The sequence below is a fragment of the Trachypithecus francoisi genome, unplaced genomic scaffold (genome assembly GCF_009764315.1).
Source record: "Trachypithecus francoisi isolate TF-2019V2 unplaced genomic scaffold, Tfra_2.0 Lachesis_group18, whole genome shotgun sequence".
Lineage (NCBI taxonomy): Eukaryota > Metazoa > Chordata > Mammalia > Primates > Cercopithecidae > Trachypithecus > Trachypithecus francoisi.
The window spans coordinates 23955413-23978495 of record NW_022681463.1 but is presented as its reverse complement, the minus strand read 5'-3'; the positions used below and the strand labels follow the sequence as shown (position 1 = coordinate 23978495).

General features: G+C 35.6%; 1 protein-coding gene across 1 annotated transcript in view; it reads left to right on the top strand.

Annotated features, from left to right (window-relative positions):
* Window positions 1-23083, top strand: part of GPC5 (glypican 5) — a 1526087-nt gene that overhangs the window by 52118 nt on the left and 1450886 nt on the right. The gene's annotated exons all lie outside the window — the stretch shown is intronic.

Sequence of the window (23083 nt, the reverse complement as noted above, 5' to 3'; positions counted from 1 at the left end):
TGGTATTTGTTCTAATGCTCTCCCTCCCCTTGCCCCCAACCCCTGAACAGGCCCCTGTTATTTGAAGAAATACTCTTGAAATTTCCTCGCTATAACCTCATATGGTTTTCATAAGAACACCAGTGGATATCAAAGTGCAAGCAAGTCTGATAAATAGTAAAATAAGAAATGTTAATTGGATGTTTAAGGGTCGGTTAAGACTAGAACTCAACCTTAATTCAAGCAGTATGTTCAGATGTAAAATTAATGGGTTATAAAATTACAAGGCACACTGAAAAATACGTGATCTTTTTCTTATTTTAGTCATCTCTTCTATAAAATTCCTTATTACTACAATAAAATAACTTAATTTATTTTTCCTCTTATAAAACATTAGCTATTCTGTGTATGACTAGAATGAAAATACCTAGATTATACAGCTTTTCAAATTATTACTTTTGTTCAGTGCAGAATATAACTTCTGTTAGTATTCCTTTTAAATAAGTATATTAATGTCAATCTATTTGAATAATTTACTTTGTGTACATATATAAGTAAATCACAGAGCTCTTTAATTTTTTAAATGATACTTATTAAATAAAATAAATGCAATAAATCAGAATAAAATTTAAGTTAAAGTGTAGTTCATGATGAATTAATGCTTTTTTGTAGGAAGTGTGAAATGTCAGATTTTAAGGTTTTATTAATTTAGCTACTATTTTAGATGCCCCACAAAACAACTTTATTTCTATTGTAGGATTTATTCATGTGAAATTGTTGGAGGACAATTTACTGATATACATTTTAAACAAAGATTTGTGATTTAGCTGAGTTAGAAGCCATTAACCATCTACAGAAAATTATATTTTCTTCTCATGAAAAGGATAGTATGTACAATATGGAATATATATTTTGGAGGCCATGCAGTGAATATATCAGTCTGAGCAGAACAGGGAGTTTGTGGTAGGTGGGCATATGCTTAAAACGGTGAACTGGATTCATATTGAATCTGGGATATGTGATCAAGATAGAGCACATTATGTTCAAAGGGTTAGGAAACCTGGAATATTTAGACTTTTAAGATGAATTGAGGCTAGTGAAAAGTTTTGGTGATACTGCTAAAAGTTTAGTGATAACTATCTCAGTAGTAGAAATATATGTTGAGATCATCTCTACTGAAGTGTCAGCTAATTTTATGTAAACCTTTGTTTTCTGTTTACTAAATTATATCTGCTTTATTCATTAGGGTGAGTTTTGCTATTTAAAAATTAATTATAAAAAGTATAGAGACATTCTTAAATATGATTTTTTAATAATAAATTATGTCTTCCTTAGTAGATGTCAAGTTTTACTTAAGAATCACAAGGGAAGACAAATTTAAAAGAAATTTGCCTAAAGGCTAACTTTTCTAGAACCAAATTCCCTTATAAGAATACCCACTTTTATTGAATTGAATAAGTAGCTTTAAGCTTATTTCTGTAAAAACAAGCTTAACTATATAGGCCAAAAGCAATACGAGGGATCAATTTGCCATATCATAAATGAGCAGGCTACCTTATCATTAAGTAAAATGCCCTCCATTTAGTTTCTGTGCAATTAAAATATCTGAAAACAATATAAAGCGTTTATAAGAAGGAAGCAGTCAATACTTTTTTGGGGAGACAGTCTACTTGAGAGAAATTTAATAGAGAAACCAATTAACTTCTCAAATGATGTAAGTAAATTTGCTACATTTTGATTTTTTAGTTTTCAAATAGTTCATTTATATTTCCTAGTTCAACAATATTAATCTGCTTTCCGAGTTATATTGTAGGTTATAAAAGACATTGGACTGGAATGTAGTATGGTCTCTTCCCTCATGGACCTTATGGGACCCCACGGAAACATATTTTTTGGAGCAATCCTTTGAATACAGTCAATGAGGATGATCACTTGTGTCTGTGGATTTAACAGAAGTCACACTGTTGTTAGATGAAAGCTGGGAGGTTAGAAATGCGTGCGGGAGAGAGGAAACCATGCTGACAGCTGTTGTTAGAAGAGACCTAAGATTATCCTATGTGAAATTCACACTGGGCTCTGTAGTCCACTGCCTATGTATATTCCAGTTAGGCTAGAATTAGCCTCTAGGACAACTCCTCTGTTTTTAAAATAAATTTATTTGTGTTTGCTTTAGGCAGATTTTCCTTCCTTCCTTCCTTCCTTCTTTCTTTTCTTTTCCTTTCTTTTCTTCTTTCTTTTTCTTTTTTTTTTTTCCGCGACAGAGTCTATTCTGTCACCCAGGCTAGAGTGCAGTGGTGTGATCTCTGCTCACTGCCACCTCTGCCTCCCAGGTTCAAGTGATTCTCTTGCCTCAGCCTCCTGAGCAGCTGGGATTACAGATGCATGCCACCACACCCAACTAATTTTTGTATTTTTAATAGAGAGATGGGGTTTCACCATGTTGGCCAGGCTGGTCTTGAACTCCTGACCTCATGATCTACCCACTTAGGCCTCCCAAAGTGCTGGGATTACAGGCATGAGCCACCATGCCTGGCCCACATTTTCTTAAAATGAACAAAACAGACAAAAATCTGCTTTTATTTTTTATTTATTTTCATTTTTTCTATTATTAATTTTTGAGACAGGGTCTCACTCTGTTGCCCAGTCCAAAGTGCAATGGTGTGATCACATGGCTCACTGCAGCCTCAACTTCCCAGGCTCAAGTGATTCTCCTACCACAGCCTCCTGAGTAGCTAGGACTACAGGCTTATGACACCTTGCCTGGCTCATTTTTGATATTTTGTAGAGATGGGATTTTGCCATGTTGCCCTGTCTGGTCTCGAACTCCTGAGCTCAACCCATCTACCTACTTTGTTCTTCCAAAGTGCTGGGATTATAGGCATGAGCCACTATGCCTGGCCAAAAATCTGTTTTTAGAAGGACTCATGATTATGACCTGGGACTTCACTATATTCTAAGGGCAATCGTCCATGCAGTATTTTATAGGGCAGAAAAAGCAAACTGCTATCCTTATGTCAGTTGCTGTTCATAAATAAACAGTGCTGTTTGCAAGGAGGAATGTTGGCTTTGTCACAGTGCAAACAATAACTGTTCTTCATTTTCATGGGCTTAGTAATATTCATGAATAAAGCAGAACAGCCTGGGATAATACGAGAATTTGTTTCCCATTGGTGGTTTTGCTATGACTATAGGATTTTCTGCTTTAAAAATATTTTGGAAATTTGATATAAATGTTTTGTTTATTTATACATGACAGTATGGTGTGATGCATGGAGAAATAGGGGAAATTGATGGAGAATATGTCATCTTCTGTAGAAAAGCAACTCTTTTCCAGCTGATATATTTTTCAGTTTTTAAATCTCTGTTTAAATAAAATAATGAAATTTAGTTTTGTAATTTTTAACTATGCAAAAATTTCAACATGACTTTCAAAAAATAAAAAATAGTATTTTGGAAGACACTATTGGAAGCTTGTGTTTTGTTTTACTATTTAGAAGGTAAGGTTAAAATGTTATATCTTTCCTTAGAAATGAAACTTTTCCTATTTCTCTCAACTTCATTATGCTCATATATTTCTTAAATATATGGTAGATACTAAGTCTTTATTCTGGAAAATTGGCAGCTATATATATAACTGGAAATGTAAAATTCTAAAAAATGAATGTTATTGCTAGAGTCTAACTGTAAGGGATAGTTAGAACAAAAATTAACTTTTTTTGTTTCATCTCTTGGCTAATTAAATTTTTATTCCTTGATTATATGTTTTTGAAAGATTGGCAAGCCTGTCATCTGGGGTTGAAATGTTAGATTGAGGAATTTATTAAAAAATAGATTTATATTTTTAATGAAATGTAGGAATATCCTTGAAATTAAATATATTTAAAAAGCAGATGAATTGAGAATATGAATATAACTTATGGGTTTTATCCTTTATGCTAATAGATACTAGTTACTGTAAAGTATATAGCTATCATATAGCTGCTACTGTAAAACTAAAGTATACACACACACACACACACACACACACACATAGTAAAAGACACAGGACATAGTTAATATTCAAATATATTAATGAATATGAGGGCAAATAGATTTATATAAATGTTACAATATCAAGCATAGAGTACACTAATCTTATTTAAGTCACTTCAGCTATGCTTTACAGAAGTGGACTATATTTAAAATTTTTCCTGCAGTGAGCCCAGATCGCGCCGCTGCACTCCAGCCTGGGTGACAGAGCGAGACTCCACCTCAAAAAAAAAAAAAAAAAAAAAAAATTTCCTAGGAAGGATAAAGACATATTGCTATTTTAAACTCTAAGAATTACTTGATCAAGGTTAAGAGAACAGGCAGCCTATGCTGGTAGTGTTGGGTAGACTTGCTTGTTTCTATCTCTAGCACTGAGATCAGATACACAGCAAATATAAGTAAATTAACTCTATGAATAAAGGAATGAATGAATGAATGAATGAAGGTACTTAGCAAGAAAATGGTTCAGAAATAAAATGAGAGATTCCTTTCCTCTCTTCTCCCTCCCTCCATCTTCTTCCTTTCTTTTATTCCTCTGTTGATGCATTTAATATATCTTTTGAGCACCTACTGGGGGCCAGCATCATTAGGTACTAGATTGTACACAGTGTCAAAATGTTAAATCCATTTTACTTTTACTGGATCACTCAGACTCCTAATATGTCCACATATTCATTAGTTTATTAATTTCTAAACTATAAAGGGGCACATAAAAGTGTTTATGTCAATGGCATTCTGAATGGGATCGCATTCTTTTCCTTGTTCAGTTTTAGGCAGTGCATGGTTTAGTGTGTTATCTAATACAGCAGCTATCAGTGCAATTGGTCTTTATTCAACTATCCTTTATCTCTGAAATGTTAAAAATTGTTTCTTTTGAATCTGTGTCAGCAGGCTCATATTAATTATGAGAAACCAGGCAATTTTCCTGTTCTAGATAAAAGTTGCAAGAGCTTAAATTACTTTTCAGCTGGAAATAAAGCTTGTTTCACATGAAATAATATCAATAGTAGAAAAATATTAACTATAGATCTAAGATCAGGTTTACTTTTCCAAGTTTCTTTTTTAAACTTTAAGAAGTAAACTTTTAGTTGTTTTAATTCTGACAGATAATAGTTATGATAATATCACTTATGGCTATGGTAATCTCATCTTGCAAACACAGTAATTTGCTTATAGCTGGTGAAAGAGTTCTTGATTTTTTATTAAACACACTTTCAGTTAAATCTTTTCAATGTAAGAACTGTACATCTATTGGCTAGATGAGTTGACATTTAATCAGATATTTATCATTTTGCTATTTGTTTTTAATTTTTGAAACTCAGAGCAGATATTCAGCAAATATAATTAAATGAACTGCATGAATAAATGAATGATACTTAGCAAGAAGACTTGTGAAATAAAACAAGAGATTCTCTCTCTCCTTCCCTCCTTCTTTCTTCTTCCTTAACAGTAGCTAGTATCTGTTAGCATAAAGGAAGAAAATACACAAATTACATTTATATTCTCATTCTCAATTCACCTGCTTTTTAAAATAAGATATTCAATTTCTCAAACTCCTGGGCTCAAACTGTGTTGCTCAAATAATCCTCCAACCTCAGCCTCCTGAGCTGGGACTACAGTCATGCTTATATTCATTTATCTTATGCAGAGAGAATCATAGAGATGACTCTTGAATGCTACTTACATGTTGAGTAAAAGGACAGGACGTTTGTGAGATTACAACTAGTTATGTTTTTGAGATTAATCTGTATGTCTATCCATCCCTTTTATCCATTTGATTTGATTTATAAAATTCATTTTTATAAATATGTGACATTTATTTATTCTGTTGATGGATATTTTAATAATTTTAACCTATTTTTGCACTTGAAATGTTGCAGTGAACATTCTTGATCATATCTCCATGGGCACATGTTTCTCCAGGGTTCACACATAGAAGCACAGTTGTGGTTTATAGGCGATGCACTTGTTTACTTTACTAGGTATTTTCTAAAATTGCTCTTCTAAGTAGCAAAACCAATTTAAACTCACTCCAGTAGTTTGTGTGCATTCTCATATTTTCATACTTTTCCTAACGCTTAAGTATTGTCAGAATTTTAAAAGTTTTACTGAACTAATAATGATGTTGTATCTTGTTTTCTAAATGTGTGGTCCTCTCTGATTATTAGGGTGTCTGCATATCTCTTCACATGCAGTTCTTTATTTTGTATTTTATTTATTTTCCCTTATGAATACATCATACCAACATGTGTACACAGTTAGAGAGGATATATATCATGTTGCATTTTGTATGTATTTAAAATTTCTGTCTTAGGCACAGATATCACATTGGATTTCTACATCTTAAAGTTTTTTTTTTTTTTTTTTTTGTTCTTTTTTTTTTTTTTTTTTTTTTTATTATACTTTAAGTTCTAGGGTACATGTGCATGACGTTTATATCATGTATAACTCCCCAATGCAATCCCTCCCTCCTCCCCCCTCCCCATGATAGGCCCCAGTGTGTGATGTTCCCCTTCCCGAGTCCAAGTGATCTCATTGTTCAGTTCCCACCTATGAGTGAGAACATGCGGTGTTGGTTTTCTCTTCTTGTGATAGTTTGCTAAGAATGATGGATTCCAGCAACTAAAGTAATTCAAATTTCTTTTTACGTGCTGTAGAAATCCAAGCTCCCCACGCAGTTTCTGCACATCACAAAGCTTGCAGTCACATGGTCACTCCTACCTCTGCTCCCTTGCTTTTTAAAAATTTGCTGTTGTCTGCCTCTTTCCTGTCATGTTAACTGTATATGAAATTTTTCCCAATTTCCAGTTCCCAAAACGCACACATTATATACGTGCAACCCACTCATGATGTATGTGTAAAATAACTTTCATGAAATGATGGCGATAGAGGAAGACAAAGTCTAAAGTCCACATACTTTCCATAATTTCAAATTAAATGTTGATTTCTATTTTTGCAAGTCTTTTCCAGTCCTCCAACATCAATCCATGAAGCCACCATTCTCAGATCATTCTCTCTGACCCAGAGATCTCCCACTCTTGTGTGATACTCTCTTCTCCTCCCCAGATAGTGAGATAATGTATCCTCCAGTCCCTTACATTTATTATATAAGCAGAGAAATATTAAATACCCACCACAGGGTTCTCAGAATGAATGTAAACTGCATACTTTTTGATCAGCCTGTTGTCTATTAGATATTTTGGGAGCAACGATTTTTTCAGACCAAACATAAAAAATATAGTGGTCCTGTATAAGGTATAGACAAAGTGTATAATCTTTTATTTTTAGTATTAGTTAAATTGAGTTCATTTTATATTTTCAAATGTTAACACTTTTTGTTTTTGCAAAATGTTAACTTTTGCAATCCATGGAAAGAAGTAAACAATTATTAGTTTATTTTAAAACAGAACTAATTTATCTTAGGAATATTTGCTTTTAAAAGCAATAATAATCTGCAAAGTTAATAATTTTTTTAAGATCCAAAATATATTATATTTAAATATTTTATTTCTTATACTAAATATTTTAGGAAAAAATAAAATCAGCTTAATTAAAATAGTATTTTTCCAATTAATGTGTAGAAATACATATCAAGGGAAAATTGTAATGTAAGCATTGTGTGGTATGACACTCATTTTGTAATTCAATTTTTATGAATTCTTTAAAAAAATTTTTACCCCATAGAACAAACTTAACCATTATGTTGATAATGATATATAAAACTTTAATGCTGTTAAAAAGTAAAATTCACATGAGTGTTTTGTTTTGTGTTCTAGTTTAGCCCTGTGCACTTCGTATATGAATATGGGATTTTTTTTTGCCAATAGTATCAGCTAATATATTTTTGCAAATACGTGGCATGGAATTATTATTTCTATGCAGTGAAATGTTTTAGTATTGAAAGTAGGGTGTCTCCCTATTTATAAGAGGCTGGTGGAAAGACAAAGACTGAGGGAGCATTTGAATACATTTAAGTCTATTTTATGTGAAGAACAAAGTTACAGTAAAATCGAGTAATAATTTTATCACAAATTATTGCTATCCTATTACTATTATAAATTCTATTAACAAGTTTTGTTGAAATATATCTTGATGTATTACATTACTTGCCAGTTTTTTTGATGGGGCTTTTTCAATAGCTATTTTTGTGTCAAACTATTTAGTTTTTGGAAGCATGACTTACCCTGTCAAATATCCAATGTAACTATTGAGTTTAAAAAATAACATTTTCAGTATTTTGACGTCTTATGGTTTTATGTTTTCTCAAGACCCTACAAAATTTTATCTATGATGGTTTGTGAACACATTAATTAGTTTTACAGGGAAGATAAAATAATGATAATATTAAAATATCTAAGACATTATTTTAAAACTCAATAATGTATTTTTACCTTTTACTTTATCATGAGATGTTAATTTGTATTTTATCATGGTTATTATGTGGCATATAGCACATGACAGCATACTGTTCTCCCTTCTGCCTGTTGTCAGAACACTCAATTTTTGGGGTGACCACACTGAATGGCCATGTGCATAGAAACGGTGCATCCTGCCGCAGCACAGGGGATGACATGAAATGGAAGTGCATATGTGATTTGAAATAGTTTTTGTGGGAAATAGAAAAGGTAATTAACCAAAAACCAGGTAGAAGGTTAACATTGGAGTCGTGTATTTAATAGTAAAACCTGTATCTATGATGGTGTGACTGCTTTCGTTTTTATCCTTTCCTAGTGCCTAGGGAGAAAGTACAAGTAGAGGAGTGCTGACATGTGGTTGAGCAGGTACAGTGGAAGGCTGAAGGTGGTAGGAGGTCCATTCATCCATCCAGCAATCATGGGGCAGCCTGCATGTGCCTGCACTGTGTTTAAAGTGCTTGGATGCATTGGTGAATGGAACAAAGATCCCTGTCTTGACAGTTCCCATTTCAGCCAGGAAAGATAGAAAATAAATATAATACAGATACAAGTTAGGATGTATTAAATGTTTTGAAAAATATGTAAAGCAGGGTGAGGGGAACGGAAATACTGGAGGGCTGTAATTTTAAATTGGATAATCAGGGAAAAAGTGGGCATTTCAGCAAAAATTTGAAGAGAGTGAAGGAGTTAGTCATGTGGATATCTGGGACAAACACATTCCAGGACAAGGAAATAGCCGTAAAGTAGAGGTGGGCCTCAGCTGTCAGAGGAATAGCAGCAAGGAGGCAGCATGTGTGGAGCATATGGAGGGTGATTGGAAAGGATATCACAGAGGCCATGGGGGCAGGTCTTCTGGGGCCTCTTAGACATTTATTCTGAAACAGAAGTTTTTATGATAGGTGTGGTTTGATTGTAAAATAACCACTCTGTCTTCCCACAGCCAACATTATACTGAATGGGGAAAACTTGAGAGCATTCCCCGCCGAGAAATGGAACAAGACAAGGATGCCCACTTTCACCACTTCTATTCAACATAGATATGCAAATGGTGAACAAACATGAAAAAATGCGCAACAGCACAAATTGTCAGGGAAATGCAAATCAAAACCACAATGTAATACCACTTTACTCCTGCAAGAATGGCCATAATTAAAAAAATCAAAAAATAATAGATGTTGGCATGGATGTGGTGAAAACGGGGCACTTTTACACTACTGGTGGGAATGTAAACTACCCTGATTACAATGATCCAGCAATCCCACTACTGGATATCTATCCAGAGGAAAAGAAGTCATTATATGAAAAAGACTCTTGCACACACGTGTTTATAGCAGCACAATTTGCAATTGCAAAAATATGGAAGCAGCCCAAATGCCCATCAATCAATGAGTGGGTAAAGAAAATGTGGTGTATATACATATATATACCGTGGAATAGGACTTATCTATATAAAAGGAGCAAAATAATGGCATTTGCAACAACCTAGATGGAGTTGGAGACCATTTTCCTAAGTAAAAAGTAACTCAGCAGTCGAAAGCCAAACATCGTATGTTCTCACTGATAAGTGGGAGTTAAACTCTGAGGATGCAAAGACATAAGAATGATACAATGGACTTTAGGGACTTATGAGGAAGGGAGGGAGGTGGGTGAGGGATAAAAGACTACACTGGGTACAGTGCACACTGCTTGGGTGATGGGTGCACCAAAATCTCAGAAGTCACCACTAAAGAACTTATCCATGTAACCAAATTCTTCTACCTGTACCCCAAAAACCTATTGAAATTTTTAAAAAAAGGAAGGTTGCAGTGAGCCATGATTGCACCACTACACTCCAGCTTGGGAGACAGAGCAATACCCTGTCATAGAAAATGATAACATGAAATAAGATAATAAAATAAGCTCTCTATCAAGTTATGTAATCTATAATAGCCTACAGAAAAGAGGCACCATGGTGACTTGGGTGTTTGTAGTGGAGGTGGCAAGATGTGGTCACTTTCTGTATCTCTTATGATCCTTAGTGGACCCTGGACAAAGTAGGAAAAGAATTGAAGCCCCGGGGGCCTGATTATGGTAAAGTATATCAGGGTTGCGTCTGTGATGGAGGTGCCTGGAGGGTAGTGGATTAAAGAAGCCTGGGCTGTAGGAGGGGCTTCCACATGGACTTTGGAGTCTCCAAGTCTGTTGGTGGAGTTGGAGTGAGACAAACTGTGGCTGGTTTCTCCAGAGTTCTCAAAGAAAGAAGCACATTGGTGGTGTGACAGAGACATCCGGTGGAGGCCAATCTTATACAGGATAGAAGAGTAATTAATGGTCTTGGAAGAGCCAGGAGATTTCCAGTGTCCCTCCACTGTCTGGCTCTGTACAGTGATACAAATATTTTTGTAACAAAATATTTCTAGATATGAAAATACAATTGATTTTGATGTAATTCCCAATTCTACACAACAAAACATATTGCCAATATTTAACATAATTTAAGAGTAAAGGGCATTCAATAAATAAATAATGCAAATAAATAAAATCAACTTGAGTGAAATGTATAACTTTGAACATTGAAGGGGGAATATGTGTAATGCAGTAGCATTGTATAAAGTTATATGATGAAAATCATGAGTTTGTATATGAGAGATTTGTTTTCACTTTAATTATAAAAGATACAACATGCTTATGTAAAAATTGAAAATAGAATTCTTTATTAATCAATAACCCAGTTAGCAAGTAAAGTTCTATGGTGAACTTAAAACTGTTGGGACTCAATTTTGAAGTCTTAGTGGTAATTCTCATAATAGGATCACCTTTGCTGTTCTTATATGAATCAAATTCTTTTAACCAAATAATATTAATAGTTATCAATTATTTAAATAATATCTTTTTATTGTCTTTTATTTTGGCGGGGGGACAGAGTCTTACTTGTTGCCCAGCCTAGAGTACAGTGGCACGGTCTTAGCTCACTGCAACCTCCACTTCCTGGGTTCAAGCAATTCTCATGCCTCAGCCTCCTGAGTAGCTGGGATTATAGGGGTATGCCACCACATTGGGCTAATTTCTGTTTGTGTTTTTAGTAGAGAGAGGGTTTCACCTTGTTGGCCAGGCTGGTCTCGAACTCCTGACCTCAAGTGATCCACCCAGTTCAGCCTCCCAAAGTGCTGGGATTACAGGCATGAGCCACCGTGCTGGGCTGATATATTTTTATTATATTATTTGTTATCTAATTAGAAGTATTTGCAGTTTGTGTAAGTGACATTACTGTCAAATTTAAAATTATAAAATGGCATAACTTATTGTAAACTATGAAATATAGTTTATTAAAAATGTAGAAATGTTCTTAATATTTCAGCTTTTTTTTATAGACTTGGGGAAATACCAGATTAAGATGAAAATATTACACCATCATCCATAATATTGATTTGGTAAAAGGATAAGATAATATGGAAATTAAGATACCTTTCTTTCCTCAGACAAATAGAGGACTTAAATTTTATAACCATTTCTCAATGTAGCTGTTCATGCTAGGAAATTACCCATGCATATCTTTACGCTTTTATCATAAAATATATGTAGCAATAAATGTGGTATAGAGGCTATAGCTTTTCTGCAGAAGGCAAAGGGTTGAAATGACATCTCAAGACCCAGAGAGTGAGAACAGTAAATAAACGGTAATTGTTGGATAGCTGTGCTGTACTCATTTTTTTCCAGGGTAATGCTGCCTATGGGCTAACTTTTGTATAAACAAAGATAATTGAACTTTTGCACCTTAAAGGATACTGTTTTCTTGTACTCTTTATTTAACTTCATTCCCTCAGGGCATAAACTTAACTTGAATGTTAACTTAGGAAACATATTCAATATTATTTTCCTTAAGTAGAAATAAATTGAACATGCTTTGTAGTAGAACAAACATTGGTCTTTGGTGTGGGAAACTGATTTTGTAATAGGATAGGGAATATGCCCAAGGATTTAAGAAGAAGGATCTAGAGTTAAAGGGTCTGGGTTTGGATCTGGTCTCAAGACTTGCCATCTGGGCCTCAGTCTTCTTTGCTTGTATAATGGGATAACAATAGTAACTTCTTCTAGCTGGACCTCAATATCCTTGCTTGTAGAATGGAACAATAATAGTACCTTCGTCTAGGCTACAATTAATGAGGATTAATTGAGGTAGTCCCTGTAAAGTACTTGGTTTGGTGCCTGGTACATAATGAGCACTTAGCATATGTTAGCTATTCTTTATTTATTAATGGAGTATATTTTTTCTTCAATATTTGATAGCAGTAAAGCATTTCATGGCAGGAGTTGTCTGATAGCTTTTCTTTAAGCGTGTTATGGCAAATGGTATGAAGCCAATTGTCACATTATCAGAAGTGCTGCAGGGCCCAGGCAGGGGAAGGGGGTTGGTGGTCCAAACTCCTTGGATTACTGTGCCTGATGAGGTTGCCAAGAGTCACATTGTGAGTGCTTCGGATTATGGGCAAAAATACCCTCAAAATTCACAAAGACCAGCCATTGAGAACAATCATTTGATGAACGATAATAATTGGCGCATTTTTAAAGCAGACTTTTCTGCTGCCCAGTGGTAATAAAATGAAATTTCAAATTGTATTAAGTGGTATTAAATTGCTATGTTTTGACTGTCACTGTAATGGAAACCAACGTGAATACTAAAATCTAAGGTTTAACCAACAGACTCATGCAGAGGTACAGAGTCCATGGGAAATTATTCAATGACTGGCTTAACAAATGCCGTGGTCTTATTAGTGTCCTTCTCCAAATGAGAATATACAGAAGAGGCTTTAAATTTTTGACACCACTTATTCATTCTGATCACATTCAGGGGTGTTTGTAGTTTATGTTGGTATGTGTCTTCATAAAGCTAAGCTTTTTGATTATGTTTTGTGAGTTATTAGATAGTATCATTAACTTCAAATTAGTCCTTTTCAAAACAGCACAGAATAAATACATGTATAGCCCTCAGAATAATGTGAGAGGTTTTGTGCATGATAGGATATGGCATAAAATTTAATCTAAGATGTCACTGAATTGCTGTGAAGGCCCATGTTTTATTAGGATGATTTTTGTTTTGGTTTAAATGTTGCTAATCATTGTTTCATAAAATTACCTATTGGATATCTACATTTCCTACCAGCTGAAAATGTGAAATATTATTGCATATCTGTAAGACATTGTACAGGGTTTCCTCTTTACATGAGGAAAGCTAGTGCAGAAGGAGGTGGGCCCTTAAAGCCTCTGGAAAGTATAATCTGGGAATCCTCTTTTCAACTCATACTTAGAAGCAGGGCGAGGCGGGGTTCAAAAGTGTCCATTGGTTCAAGAAGGAGTGGTAAATGCTGTGTTCACATTGTGATTTTTGATGTGCTTATGTACTAGCTGTAGTCCCAGAGCAATGCTTTAGGATGATCTAGGCCAACTGCTTTATTTTTATTATAAACTTTCAAAGTAGACTTAAATTATCTATGTATCTGGCAACTTCTACTCAATATATTTAGTATATTTTAATGAAATTATGTATTTTGAATGCAGATTACATTTAAGAATATATTTAACGATTGGTACCACTGTTCTAGAAAGCCATTTGACAGCACTAGGTTAAATACGTGTTTTCTACTGGTTATACACAGTTACCCTTGATACCTGGGCGGGGAGGGTGATTTGTTCCAGGACCCTCTTGAATACCCAAATCCGCAGAAGCTCAGGTCCCTCTTATAAAATGGCATAGTATTTGTGTATAACGTACTGAAATCCTCCCTTATACTTTAAGTCATCTCTAGATTACTTAAAATAATGCAACACCTCTACATCACTTCATTTGCATGGATTCAACATAGTATTTAGTGTGTGGCAAATGCAATTTTTGCTTTCTGGAGCTTTGTAGAATTCCTTTTTATGAATATTTTCAGTACGTGGTTGGTTGAATCCATGGGTGTAGAACCAATAGGTACAAAAAGCCAACTGTATATTGGAAAATTTTAAAAGAGACTGTAAAGCGACGTGTCCAAGCATGTTAAATGTAGTGTTCGTTTAAGTCAAGCTTTTTCTAAAATTTATTTGGAAAGGCAGAGGACCTAGAATAGCTAAAACAATTTTGAAAAACAAGTGGGAAGAATCACTTTACCTAATAATAAGGCTATACAGCTACAGTAATTAAGCATGTGATATTGACGGAGGGATGGACACATAGAACAGATTAGAGAACCCCACAACAGGGCTACACAAGTGTGCCTGATTTTGATATAGGTACAAAGACTATTCAATGGAGGAAGAATATCCTTTTCAACAAACTATGTTGAGAAATTGAATATTCATTGGGGAAACCTGAACTTTATCATTATACACAAATGAACCCAAAATAGATCATACAGTTTCTGCAAAACTATGAAACTTTTAGAAAAGAAAATGGAAGAATCGTAGGGACCTAGGTCTAGAAGAACAATTCTTAGACAACAAGAACACACGTGTTTCGTAAAAGGGAAAATTGGGCCTTGTGAAAATTACAAACCATGTTCAGAGAAAAGTTAACAGAATGAAAACACTGTAAGCAAATAATTGCAAACTGCATATGTGATGAAGTACTTGTATCTAGACTGTTAAAAATTCAGCAGTTAAAGAAACCCATTTTAAGTAGAAAATGAACAAAATACATGAATAGACATTTTACAGAAGGGGTATGCAGATGACGACAACTTAGTACATGAAAAGATATGCCACATCTAGCTTTCATGGAAATATAATTCAAAGCTATAGTGAGATATCACTACACCCTATCAAGTATGGTGAAAATGAAAATAGTAATAACACTAGTTGCCGACAAGGATGCAGAGAAACTGGATCACTGAGGCACTGTTCGTGGTAATGTAAAATGGCACAGTCAGTCTGGAAAACAGTTGAGCAGTTTCTGGTAAAATTAAACCTGCACTTATTGTATTGTCCAATAAATGCATGCTTGGACATTTATTCAGAGAAATGAAGTAGTATGTTCATGCATAGAACTATACACGAATGTTCATAGTAGCTTTATTTGTAGTAGCCCCAAACAGGAAATGAATGTCCTTCAACAGGTGAATGGATAAACACATTGTATTATGTCCATATCGTGGAATATGACTCAACAATAAAAAGGAATCAACTATCGATACATGCAAACAATTGGATGGACTTTAATGGAATTATGCTGACTAAAAATATAACATTCTTGAAATAAAAAAAAACAGAGATGGAGAAAGATAAATTGTGGTTCCCTGGGGTTAGGGACGGGGAGAGGGAAAGGTGGACGTCTCTATAAAGGGGTAGTATGAGGGAGCTTTGTGGCAATGGAACAGTTCTGTGTCTTGATAGTGGTGATGGTTACACGAAGCTACGCATCATAAAATTGCATAGCACTACACACACACCACACACACACACACAAATGCATACAAAATCTGAGTAAGCTCTGTAGATTCTACCAATGTCAGTTTCCTGGTGTTGATACTGTACTATGGTTACACAAGGTGCTACCCCTGGGGGAGGCTGAGTAAATGGTGCAAGGGACTTCTCTGTACATTGTTTTTCTTTGCAGTCATCTGAATCTGTATCATTTCAAAACAAAAGAAATATAAGCAGAATAATTGCTCTTGGGACATATCCACTTACCTTAATCCATTTTTAAACTAGACCTATCTCAGCTCTCAAGTTACTGATATTTTTCTTAATATATTTTTCAACAGTCTTACTTTTTAAATTGTCTACAATCTTCTTGCTTTCTTGATCTCATTCACACTCACTTGCTCTTCATCTTTAATGTCATATTTATTGTAGGGGCAATTAACATACAGTAAAATGCACACTTTTTAGGTGGACCTTCTATGAATTTTGACAAATGTTATTTAGTCATGCAACAACCACCACAATTAGAGAATATTTTCCTCACCCCAAATAGTTACCCTAGGTCTTTGTCTCTTTAGTTTTGCCTTTTCCAGAGTGTTACATAAATTGAATCCTACATCATGTAGCCTTCTGTGTCTGGCTTCTTCCACTTAAGTACCACAGGTTTTTTTTTTTCTTTTAATCTAATCTCAAATGGGAGGTGCTGCATTCTTCTTTTGTTGTGTTGTGTTGGGTTGTGTTGTGTTGTGAATATATTTGAAACTGTTGACACCTTCAGTTGGCTTTTCGCTGTAGACTATAATATAGTTTGAAAAAGATTTTCTTTGTAACTCTTGTACCTTGTAAGCTCTGGGCTAATTCCATTTAATTGGTGGTTTTAAAAGTCTAATACTTTTGTATTGAAATGTCAAAATATTTCACCCCAATTTTCACAAGTACTACCTTTTCTGCCTTTCTTCAGAGTACCTATCTTTAGCTTTTTTTCCTCAAAGGGAAAACTTATTAAATAAGTTATCTCTGTGATTCTTTTGAATATTTCACCCAATCTAAATGCTGCAAATCATTGATCTTCTCAATTCCAGTCAATTCTAGTAGACAGCATAAATTTATTTAAATAAACATAGCAGCTTCATCTAAAGATTCTTCCCACAAGTTGAATTAATCCAAATCAAACTTAAATTATGAACATTGAGATCTCGCTATTTAATTCACTCAGCTCCTCTCTTGCTTTTAGTAGGGACTGAACTGTGATGGGTCCCCCATCAGGTTACTTAAGGGTGTATATCCACTGCCTGAACCCTGAAGGCCAGGCCATGAGCCAAAGGCCATGGTGCCCAGTCAAGGAGCAGATGTCCCTGAGAACTCAAACATCCCAGAGCGTTTCTGAGAACCTACCAAGGAACACAGTTCCATCACACACACGCGGCAGGCAAAGAGCCAGAAAATTAGCTTTAAAGTGCTTAGGAATAGGCGGTGGTATGGGTCTCTACAGCTGCCCTGCTGCCACCCAGGAGTGCCCTGTATGTAAGTGCTATTAAACTCATCTACTCTCCAAGCTGGACTTGTCCAAGTCATTCTTTGGCCTCTCAGCACCTTCCTAGTTTGGGGGCAGAGGGACATTACGGTCCCAAGATTTTCTTGTGACAGGGGCAAACTTTATGTTTTTATTTCTGTTTCAGCTGCTGCTCTCAAGAATTGAAATAGTATACATTAAAAGTTTTAAAACTGAGGTTTAATTGATGCTGTTTTATTAAATATTTTGACTTAGGATTCCGGGCCATTTCTTCTGGCTGACCAGGAATGATCAGGATGACCAGTTAATGTATTTTAATAGTCTGGTTGAGAGAAAAGACAAGGAAGTGAGTTTTGGTAGTGATGATAGAGAGTAGAGGAGAAAGATTGTAAGTATATTGAGAAGGAAAATTTCAGAGGACTAGGTAACTAAATGGTTATGGAGTGGGACTGGGGAGAGGGAGGAACCTAGGATCAACATGAGTCTTGCAAGAGAGAACTTTCAAGGGCTGATTTACAGTGTCCTCATTTTCCTTACTTTTATCTTAGTTTTAATTAAGTTCTTTTGAAAATTCTATTCAACTCTAAGTCTGTGGGTATACTATGGTGAACTCATGCATTCCTTCATCAATATTTATTTAGTATATATTGAATGCTGGGCGCTGTACCATTTTCAGGCAGTCCCCACTTTGCGTAATTTTGTGTTAATTTAAACGCATCCAAATCTGAACCGGGTCCTTGCTTTACACAGCTGCATTGATCTTAGTTACCAGACAACTGTGCAGTTTGAGAACTGCCAGTATTTCGTCTAGAGATAGGAGCAAAAATTATGACTGCTTTTAAGAAGTTTAAAATCTATTGTGAAAAATAAACAAATGCTTACAATTCAGTGTGCTTTGGTATGATGGAGTTAAGATGTCACAGAGAAGACATCTGATTTGAATTACTGGGGAAGAAAGATGGAAAAAAAATCCTGAAAACAGTGACATCAGGTGAAAAACAACAGTCAGGTGATCCCTGTCACCACAGAGGGAGAAAGGGTCTGGAGAGCTAAGTAGTCCACGATTCCTCCACCAACGCCACAGCCAACTGTGGGATTGGGGATGGTTGGGAAGTTGGCCTGCAGACATGCAATTCCTTGCAATTAATTTAATTTCCTGAGAATCTGTGTTCATGTCCTTTCTCATTCTTCATTTTGCTCTCTTTTCTCATTCTTATGCTTTCCTTCCCTTCTTATGCTCTCAGTTCTCTGCCCCTTTCTCTTTTCTCTGCTTTCTTCTCACTATTTTATCACTGCTGTCTTAATTTGGGTTTTTGTCTATGTTGATGCTGTTTTTCAGAACATTGTTTCAGATTTAGTTATCCTTTATCCTTTTGTTTTTGGTAATATCTGTTTAAATTTTCAAAAGATCAAAATCATTTTTAAAAAACAATGCTACATTTAAAAATTTTATTTCACGTATTTCTGATTTATTAAGAGCAATTAATTTTTTGACCTTTTAAATTTTCTTCTTGGCAATGAAAATGTTTTAGGGAATAAATTTTCCTTTGATTACAGCTCCACTGTATTGCATACAGTTTATTATGAAGTGTTATTTTCATTTTGGTTTAGTCTGCAATTTTACTTTGCTTTTATCCTTTGAGATTATCTAGACAGGTTTTGGTCAGGATTGGCCAGGTTTACTGCAGTTACGTTGACCCCAGAATATCAATGGCTTACATCCATGCAGAAGATGTAAGTTCTTTATGCATAGGTGGTATTGCTTCCTGCCCAGGCTGAAGGAGCAGCTCTATCTGAGATGTTTGGCTTTAGTGAAAGAGAGAAAGGCAGCAGGAGAGATGGTCCTGGTCCCAGTGCATCTGCTTGGAAGCTGTGCGTGTTGCTTCCACTTACACATCCTCTACCAGTGCAAGTTCTGTGGCCATGCCTTGTATTGAGATATGGTGCTCTCAGATATTCCCAGCAGAACCCAGATGTTCTCCCTGTAGAAGTATTCAAGAGCACCATGTCTCAATATGGGACCCTAAAGAATGTTGGTGTGGGTTGAATTGTGTCTCCCCACCCTGCCAAAGTTATGCTGGACTCTTCACCTCCAGTACTTCATAATGTAACCTTATTTGGCAATAAGGTCTTTGCAGAGGTAATCAAGTTAAAATGAGGTCATCAGAGTGAGCCCACTCCAATGTGATTGCTGGCCTTATAAAAAAGAGGAATTTGAACATAGAGAAATATGTACAGAGGAAAGATGATGTGAGGACAGAGGAATGCCATCTTCAAGTCAGGGGATGCCTGAGGTTACCAGAAGTGAGGTGAGTCACCTGGAACAGTTCTCCTTCACAGCCTTCAGAAGAAACTGACTCTGCTTACAGCTTGATCTCAGACTTCTGGCCTCCAGAACTGTGAATCCATATATTTCTCTTGTGTAAGCCACTTAGGTTGCAGGACTTTGTAACAGCAGCCCCAGGAAACCAATACAAAGGTGTTTAAAATTATATGCTTGGTCCAATTAGTCTTATGTATTTATAATTCTGTTATATTTTTTATTAGAAAATTTAGCCAATAAAATCTTTACTATTCAATATTTAAGTTTTCTTCATAACTAAGATAATGGCCTTTTTTTTTTTTTTTTTTTTTAAATGAGACAGAGTTTCATTCTGTTACTTAGGCTGGAGTACAGTGATGAGATCACAGCTTACTGTAGCCTCGACCTCGAGGACTCAAGCCATCCTCTCACCTCAGCCTCCTGAGTAGCTGAGACTACAGGCATGCACCACCATGCCTGGCTAATTTTCTTCATCTCATTTTGTCTCTTCTCTCTTTTCTTTTTCTTCTCTTCTCTCTTTTCCTTTCCTTTTCTTTCTTTTTTTGAGACACAGTCTTGCTCTGTTGCCCAGACTGGAGTGCAGTGGCATGATCTCAACTCACTGCAACCTCTGCCTCCCACGTTAAAGCGATTCTCATGCCTCAGTCTCCTGAGTAGCCAGGATTATAGACATGTGCCACAACGTCCAGCTCATTTTTGTATTTTTAGTAGAGACGGGGTTTTATTGTGTTGGCCAGGCTGGTCTCGAACTTCTGGTCTCAAGTGATCCACCTGCTTTGGCCTTCCAAAGTGTTGGGATTATAGGCATGAGTCACTGAACCTGGCCTAATTTTCTTTTTAATTTTTTTTTCTTTTGTAAAGACAGAGTCTTCCTGTGATATTTCCCCAGGCTGGTCTTGAACTCGTGAGCTCCAGGGATTCTCCCACGTCAGACTCCTAAAGTGCTAGTATTACAGGTGTGAGCCACTGTGACTGGCCAATCATATAAGTTTTAAAAGTTTATTTAAAATGGAAATTCTGTACTTGAAAAATTCCACTTTAATTTCAAAGGTTATATATCTTTTCTGTTCAGTAATTTAAAACATACTCTCTTCTGATTTACTGCACTCAGAATTTTGTAAACCTTTGCTATATAAAAATGCAGATTCATCTTTTTGAGAAAAAATACCTGCCTGGGTGGTGGCTCATGCCTATAATCTCAGCACTTTGGGAGGCCAAGGTGGGTGGATCACATGATGTCAGGTGTTTGAGACCAGCCTGGCCAACATGGTGAAACCCCATCTCTACTAAAAATAAAAAAATTAGCTGGGCAGGGTGATGTGTGCCTGTAATTCCAGCTACTCAGGAGGCTGAGGCAGGAGAATCACTTGAAACCGGGAGGCAGAGGTTGCAGTGAGCCGAGATCATGCACTCCAGCCTGGGTGATAGAGTGAGACTCTATCTCAAAACAACAATAACAACAACAAATCCTCCCCACTCCCACCCAGGTTTTGAAGTATGCCTTTGTGTGAGTTTTGTCACTTGTTGTATTAAGTTGCAGTAGCCAGAACAATTAAAAGTATGGTAGCTTGGTTATCTCATGTCTTCTTTCCCCCCTCGTTTCTTATTTTGTTAAGCATTTTCCTTTGTATTTCTTTTTCTATTAGTGAAGCAGCACGGTGATTTCCTTCAGACAGCTCTCTACAAGGCCTGTCTACGAGGTTTCTCCATCTCTGTCAAACATCCTTTCAAAGAAAAAAGAAGTGCTTATAACTACTGAGATTTTCCTTTTCTTATAAATGGGGATTAGACTGATAGCAGTATCGCAGTTCAGCTGGGAAAGGTGAGGAGGTAAAAAAATTGGAAGTAGGAAGGGAGATGGAAAATGTAGATCACATGCTGATTTCTTTGCAGTGAAAATTTTTATGCCATCAGAAAGCATATTGGATTTAGGTGTATGATTTGTGACCCACTGAAATCATCTGCATTATTCCGAATCATGCAAATATTTTGTGATGTGATTTTGAATCAGGTAAAAGAGTAGTTCTAGCTTATGTGTGTTTTTCTCTTTTTATCTCAGGCACCATAACCTTGATACTATTTTAACTTACATGTTTATGCATGTAAAAGTGTCTGAAGTAATTAATATAACCAATTTTGTGTCTTTAAGATTAGCTGTTTGCAAACAGCAAACAAGCCTCCGTAAGAAACTGGAGCGAGTCTTTCCAGTTGGACTATATTAGAATTCCATCTACATTTTAATTTGGTTCCTGCTGTGTGGATATATTAGACTGAATCTATTACCTGGCTCAATGGTCCTTTCAGACAATTTCCCTTTCTCATTCTGATTTTATTGTAAGTGATCGTCAACATACTGTTGAAGTCTGAAAATCCAATTTTGATCACTTCCATAAAGTGCTGATTACGATGACTTTATGTTAAAAAAACCAAACAAGCCCCCAAACAAGAAGCGATGGAGTATTGTGATATTTAATAGATTATCTTTTGGCTAAAGGTGCTGGTTATGGAGTGTTGTGTGAGACTCTATTCTTGGGCACTTCTGTACTGATTCTTCCTTTGGGTGTTGTGCAGAAGAAAATTCTATAACAGTGACCGCCTTGGGGCAGGACCTGATTTTACATTAAACTTTCCTGCTGTATGTTTAATGCCACTTTGAGTTGCCTCTTTTCCTGGTGATCATGAACCACCTGCTGTTTTTCATTTGGAGATAATGTTTCTCTGAGTATTTATTATGATTTCAGCTTTAAATATAGTCCTTTCATGCATTTAATACATTTAATCCTTACTGTGAAACAGATTAATGGACCTTTGGTGTAAAGCTTAGGGACATTAATTTAGTTCACTCTGGTTTATTTAACTGTGTTGCGATTGTGCTGGGATATACTTTTGCAGGACATGTCTAGAAGTTATAGAGATACTGTCAGATGGTAATAGCATGGTATTTCATTTTCTCATGCTGCCCAACAGTTTGATGAAGAGCACTATTAGAGAAAAATAAATACTAGTTATTCATTCTATTTGAAGCTTGATGTTCTCTTCCTCATCTTCAAAACTGTCTCAACACCACTTTGTGTCTAGTACCTTGTTTTGATTCTTTATCCTGACTCAGAGATCATTTCTTCCTAGCTCTCTTCTTTTCTCTTCCTATTTTTGTATTTGGATATTTCATTCTTAATATAGAATTTACTCTTTCCTGACTGTTCCTCTTGACCCTTTGTTACCCTGCAGCCTCTTGATTGAACTGAAAAGTCTAGATAGATTTAGTCCTCTGCTGATCCCAAGTAACCTAATAGGTTAAGATTTTAGATTATGATATTCATATGCCATTCTCCAATTTGAAATTCTTTGGTCCTTTGCATATTCTTGCTGCTTAAAATGCTATCTAATATTCATAGCTTTAAATGTCCTCTATAATCTCTATTATATCTATTCAAAATTAGTTATTGC